The sequence below is a fragment of the Macrotis lagotis genome, chromosome 2 (genome assembly GCF_037893015.1).
Source record: "Macrotis lagotis isolate mMagLag1 chromosome 2, bilby.v1.9.chrom.fasta, whole genome shotgun sequence".
In the NCBI taxonomy this organism is placed as follows: domain Eukaryota; kingdom Metazoa; phylum Chordata; class Mammalia; order Peramelemorphia; family Peramelidae; genus Macrotis; species Macrotis lagotis.
This window is the reverse complement of record NC_133659.1, coordinates 126,024,077-126,031,229: the sequence shown is the minus strand read 5'-3', so window position 1 is coordinate 126,031,229 and position 7,153 is coordinate 126,024,077. Positions and strand designations below refer to the sequence as shown.

The window sequence follows — 7,153 nt, the reverse complement described above, 5'->3', positions numbered from 1 at the left end:
AACTATTTGTAATCATATGAAAAAATGCTCCAAATCATTCTGGATTAGAGAAATGAAAATTAAAACAACAATGAGGTATCACTTCACACATATCAGATTGGTCAAGATGAGAAAAAGGGAAAACCATCAATGTTGGCAAGGTTGTGTGAGGATTGGGACACTGATGCATTTCTTGGGGCCAATGGAGCCAACCTTTCTGTAAAGCAATATGGAACTATGCTCAAAGAGCAATAAAACTGTTCATACCCTTTGACCCAGCAATTCTAATTCTAGGTCTATATCCAGAAAAAATTATGAAAAAAGAAAAGTTCTACATGTTCCAAAATATTCATAGCAGCTCTTTTTGTAGTGGCAAAGAATTGGAAATTGAGGGTATGCCCATCAAAAAGGGAATGGCTAAACAAGTTATGATACATAAATACTATGAAATGAATACTATTATTCTATAAGAAACCATAAATGGTTGAATTCTAGGGAACCATGGAACGAATTATAGGAACTGATGCTGAGTGAAGTGAGCAGAACCAAGAGAATATTGTACACATTAACAACATTGTGAGTTGATCAACCTTGATAGATGCAGCTCCTCTCAGCAGTTCACAGAGCTAGGACAACTGTATTAGACTGGCTATGGACAATGGTGTCTCCATCCAGAGGAAGAAAAACAAAACAAAACAAAAAAGAAAAACCAACACTTCAGAATCTGATGAACACTTTATGAAAATGATCTCTTATGTATCTCTTTCCCTTAATCCTAATTCCTCATATTGAAAATAACTAATCTGTGAACATATTATCAAAAATATGCATATACAGTTCTAATATGACTGTTTGCCACTGAGGGAAGTGGGGTGGTAAGGGATGGTAGAAGGAAATTTTGTAATTTAAAAATATACATAGGGGGTGCAGTGGATAGAGCACTGGCCCTGGAGTCAGGCATACCTGAGTTCAAATCTTGCCTCAGACTCTTAATAATTTCCTAGCTGTGGCCTTGGGCAAGCCACTTAACCCCCATTGCCTTGAAAAAAATCTAAAAAAAAACCCAAAATATACATGTACATATGGATGAAAATAAATTAATTATTTAAAAAAGTAACTGATGGTATTAAAAACTGGTCAGATCTACAAACATTGTATACAGATGTCCTTGACCCATATTTAAGATATGCTGGCTTTCAAGGAGGTGACCATCTTATAGGTGAAGGATCAACCTATTGAATAGGATTGTAGCAAGAATCTTACCAGCAATGACTAAAAGAGAAACATACCTGTGATTGTCACAAGACTATCTATTTCTTTTACCTTTATAGAATTAAATGAAGGAGGCATCCTTGAATTCTTGGGGGATGACCTCTTCATGTCATATAACCTTGAAAATTTCAGTCAGCTTTTGGATAAGCAATGAATTTCCCATCTTGTAGATCTCAGCTGGAATAAAATAAGCACCAGGTGTTTTGCCATGTGAAAGAAGTCATAGCATTCAAAACCTCTTCTTCAGTTGGACTTTGGATAGGAACAAATTGACTTCAACTTGAGGAAAATGATTAATGGCTTTTGCATTGATGATGATCTGTTAAGAACACTTTGGAAGTGTTCAACCCATGCTGTCCTTATTGTTAATCAATATGGATCCAACTACTGAGTAGCTGAGTTTCACCATAGGTCTTTGGTCAATAAATAGCCTTCAGAGCATCATAAAAGCACTTTGGATTATTACAACCTGCATAAAAATGAATTTCATCTGCCTTCTTATTGATCCAAGAATCTTGAATCTCTCTAGGTTTCATTTGTACTTTAATTTTGATAATTAAATGCTGCTTTGTTAGAAATAGATGAACTGTACTACTGACAAACTCTATGCAGTTCTTGTTTTCAGTTTAGCAATTACAATCCCACCCCCATCATTTTCATCAAACCACTATTGATGTTTGCAAGTATTCTGACCCAGTAATACAGTGCTGTACACCAAAACTCTAAAAACTGTCCACAACTTTTCTGCTCCACTGTTGCCATCAGTGTGTTGGTTCAGTTTTCCCTCCAAGTTAACAACAAACTTTTCCCAATCAGAGAAGCATTCTAATCTCTTGATGTGAATTCTTCTGGTAGACTCTTTGCCTTGGTTTCACTGCTTGGGTTGTATGTGAATATATAACTTAGAAAGGATGAGTCTGTGATCAGTCCAGCATTTTGTCATTCTCAATAATATTAATATTAATAATAATAATAATAATAGCTGACATTCATATAGTTCTCTAAAGTATACAAAGTACTATTTGACTATATATAATTTATAGATGTGCTTTATATATTTACTTAACATACTTTATATATACATAATGTTATGATTTCCTACAAATATATTTTAATATACATATGTATACCTATACACATACATATGTTATTTAAATATATAAATATATATATACATTCATACAAGTGTGTGTGTGTGTGTGTGTGTGTGTGTGTGTGTGTGTGCCCGCATGTGCATGTGTGTTGAGAGACAGAGGAGAGGAAGCTATTGGGAAAATTCCCTCCAAAAAGATTAATTTTGGACTTAAAAGCAAAACTAAATTAGGTTAAAAGTACATTTATTGCTCGGCCTCTCTCCTCTGAACCCCGCGGAGCCAGCCCCGACCAGAAATTCAGCATGTCGATTTTGAAGATCATTGCAAGAGAGATCTTTGAATCTCATGGAAACCCCACTGTTGAAATTGATCTCTATACTTCAAAAGGTCTCTTCAGAGCTGATGTGTCCAGTGGGGCTTCTATTGGCATCCATGAAGCCCTGGAACTCCGAGACAATGATAAGACCCGATATATGGGGAAAGGTGTCTCAAAAGTGGTTGAGCACATCAATAAAACTATTGCCCCGACTCTGATTAGCAAGAAACTGAATGTTGTGGAGCAGGAGAAGATTGACAAATTGATGATAGAGATGGATGGTTCTGAGAATAAACCTAAATTTGGAGCAAATGCTATATTGGGAGTGTCTCTGGCTGTTTGTAAGGCTGGGGCTGCAGAGAAAGGTGTCTCCTTGTTCCGCCATATTGCTGATCTTGCAGGCAATGAAGAAGTCATCCTTCCAGTTCCAGCCTTCAATGTGATCAATGGTGGCTCCCATGCTGGCAACAAGCTAGTAATGCAAGAGTTCATGATCCTCTCTGCTGGAGCATCAAACTTCAAGGAGGCTATGCGCATTGGAGCTGAGTTCTACCACAACCTGAAGAATGTGATTAAGAAGAAATATGGACAGGATGCCACCAATGTAGGAGATGAAGGTGGCTTTGCTCTTAACATCCTGGAGAATAAAGAAGCTCTTGAGCTGCTGAAGGAAGCGATTGGCAAGGCTGGCTATACTGACAAGGTTGTAATTGGCATGGATGTTGGTGCCTCTGAATTCTTCCAGTCTGGGAAATATGACTTGGACTTCAAGTCTCCTGATGATCCCAGCAGATACATCTCACCTGCTGAGCTTGGGGACCTTTACAAGAGCTTCATCCAGGACTATCCAGTGGTGTCTATTGAAGATCCCTTTGACCAGGATGATTGGGAAGCTTGGAAGAATTTTACTGAAACTGCAGGCATCCAGGTTGTAGGGGATGATCTCACAGTGACCAATCCCAAGCGCATTGAAAAGGCTGTGAATGAGAAAGCTTGCAATAGCCTCCTGCTCAAAGTGAACCACATTGGCTCTGTGATGGAATCTCTCCAGGCGTGCAAGCTGGCCCAGTCCAATGGGTGGGGAGTAATGGTTTCCCATCGCTCTGGAGAGACTGAAGATACCTTCATTGAAGACCTGGTGGTGGGTCTCTGCACTGGGCAGATCAAGACTGGGGCCCCCTGCCGATCTGAGCGTTTGGCCAAGTATAACCAAATTCTCAGAAATGAGAACGAACTGGGCAGCAAGGCTAAATTTGCTGGAAGTAACTTCAGAAACCCTCTGGCCAAGTAAGCTCCATGACCATGAAGCCTCAGAGCTAGTAGGCGACAGTCACCTCAGTAGAAGTCCTCCAAAGAATGGGCAGCACCAAGTAGTAGACCAGTTTTATTTTGGGGATGGGGGCTCAGCGCTACATAACTCCACCCCGCTCTCTTCCACCTTTCTGTGTTCTCACTGCTTCTTCTGGTACCCGATCATTTGGTCCTTTTTTGGAAGACCTCATCTTGTGACTGGGTAGAATGATCTGTTCTCACCCCTACCCCCAGTGTTGATGTGTAGAGTCATATACTTGTGATGCAGTCCCCCAACAAGCCCATGGGCCAGATCCTTTAGTGGCTTCTATGTGCAGAATAAAAGTATTCAGTAATCCACAAAAAAAAGTGCATTTATTGATAATTTACTGAGTCCTGACCTTCAGTTAACCTGTTGGAGAAGCCCAGTCCCTCTGAGACCTTCTCACTTGATGAGTTTTGAACTCTTGAATTAAATGCCCCTAAGAAGGGTACAATCCTTAATGAAGAATCAGGACTGGGCAAGTTAAGAGGTGGAGGGAACCCAGGAAGGGGTGGGGGGGAAGGTGGTGAGACAGACATTCTAATGAAAGGAAGTCTAAAGACTCAAATGAAAGGTATACACTGAGGGCCTATGGAAGACATTATGAGCAATCTATTTTTTTTTTGGTGAGTCCTCTCTTAAGTACCCTTTTCAGACACTAATTAGCTTAATTACAGAAGGTTCCCTTTGTTATCTTGACCTATTCCTGTCTGTTTCATAATCTGATTAAAAAGGAGGCTATTATGTGAAATGGAGAATTTCTAATAACATCACAAAAATTTAAGTCCAAAAACTCATTTACCTTTGAATATGGCTACATTTGTGTTTGTGTGTGTGTGTGTGTGTGTGTGTGTGTGTGTGTGTGAAATCTCATTTTTATCTTCACAAATCAAGGTAGAAGCTATTATTATAACATTTTTTTTTACAGATAAGAAAACTGAGGCTGAAGGGTCAAATGACTTGCTCACAAAATGATTCATTTTCAAAGTAGAAGGAAAACAATATCACTCTGTTAGAGTCAAGTTGCAGGGTATCTGACTATGACTGTGACTGATTAGACCAATAAGAGCTTTGAATGTTCTAACACAGGTTGAGCACTAATAATAGCAGAAACACAGAGAATCCATTTTGCCCAGTACTTCATTGAAAGATCATGTCATCTTTACTTTCAAGATGTCAGTGTCCTTCTTCCCCAAACTAGTTTGTATTGATTTTGTATAAATTATATATGCACAGATAAATGTACATACTCATTACCAATAGAATAAAAGCTTGTGAGCAAAGAGATTTTTTTTTCATTTCTCTTTTTATATCCCCAGTGCCTAGTTTCTGGTACATAATAAGCACTTAATATGCATTGAGTGACTGATGGAAAGAACCTCCTTCCAAAGATTTTGTCCCTAAAGTGTGGGGCTCACCCCACATTCCACTTCCAAGCATCATTTTCCTAGGGTGAGGAAAGTAATAGGTGTTGTCCGGTTGGGGGTTGTGAGCTTTACTCACTAATCTCCAATAGAGAGCTGCTAGTAGTATCAATGACCTGAATCCCATTTGCAGGATTGGGTATAAAAGATGGATGTACACAAGGCACTCCAGAGTATCCAAGTTTGTGGATCCTACATTCATCTCTGATAGATTGATGACTATAACTTGTAGTCAATTAATTTGGTTTGAGGAAATGGCTCACTCAGGAAGTGAGGAGAAAGAAACCACTAAGGGCAAACTGTCATCTCAATGAAAGAGCATCATGGTTTTGGTATGGAGAGAGTTCATGAAGTCATTGGAAAGGAAACAGATGTACAAATGATTTTAAAGGCATATTGCACTGTCAGAATTCCCATAAAATCAGGGCCAAAGTTCATGTTTTTCTCTATTTTTAATACATATTAGGATTCTTCTCTAATATTGGGGTGGAAGAGGTAAAGGAAAATGGTCCTTCTTTTTTTCCTAGTATGCATTGCCTCAGGTGGAAGGTATTCTAAGGTAACCAATACCAATTTAGGGGTCAGGAGATTAGAATCCTTGTCCACTCTTTGTTATTTGCTTCTTTTCTTCCTTCCTTTTTTCTTCTTTTCTTCTAATTTTATTTGTTCATTGATTTATTTATCTATTTATTTATTTATTCATAATTGTGTGTGTTCTGTATATATTTACAGAGCAGTTAGGTGACTCAGTGAATAGAGCATTGACCTTGGAAGCAGGAGGATCTGAGTTTAAATATGGCCTCAGACACTTGACACTAGTTATGCGACCTTGGACAAGTCATTTAACCCTGATTACCTCACATCCAGAACCATCATAACTGGCCAAATGACTCCACAGGAAAAAATGAGGCTAGTATATTTGCATAGCCTTCCCTCACTCAAATCCAAGTCAATTGCAGGTCACAGCATCACCTCCCTGATGTCATTGTCCTCTTTGAGACTGAAGGATGACAACATTTATTTATCTGATTAGGTAAAAGAGGTCACTCTTTGCCTCATTTCTTTCCCAGCCTTAATCTCTGAATGGGTATAGCCTCAGAAAACTGATTCCTGTTAAAGACCTAGCTTAAAAAAGGCCAAATTCTTCTACTGTATCCAGGATCATCCCCAGTCATACTGATCCATAACTGGCCACTGGATCCAGATAACTCCAGAGGAAATAGTGAGGCTGGTGATTTTACAAAGTATCCCCTCACTCAAATCAAAATAACTTTCAAATCATGACTTCACCTCCCTGAAGTCATGGTCCTCTAAGAAGACCAAAGAACAAAACAACAACAATTCCGTCTTGTAAAAAGGAGTGATAATTAGTAGTTTCTGACCTATAGTATGTGATTAATCCTTATTGACTCATTATCTTCCCCTTCCCTGCTTCACAAGGCTAATGTTAGAATAACATAGGGTGGTCAATGGGAAAATACCATGAAAACCTCAGAAATTTCTCCTCTATGGGCCTTAATTTCCTCATCTTTAAAAAATTAAGTTGGATGACTTTCTTCTAGTTCTAAATGCTATCTCCTATAGCATTGTCCAAATTTGAAAACTATTTTCCCAAAAAGATCGTCTTTCAACAGATAATGGGTTTGTAGGGTTATCCATTTAGAACAGGAACAGGTAGAGAATAAGAGGCCCTGATGTTAATTCTGGCTCTTCCATTTACCACGGACATTTGACT

General features: G+C 38.7%; 1 pseudogene; it reads left to right on the top strand.

Moving 5' to 3' along the window:
• Positions 1-2,600: 2,600 nt before the first annotated feature.
• Positions 2,601-3,967, top strand: LOC141511174 (alpha-enolase pseudogene; annotated as a pseudogene).
• Positions 3,968-7,153: the final 3,186 nt, after the last annotated feature.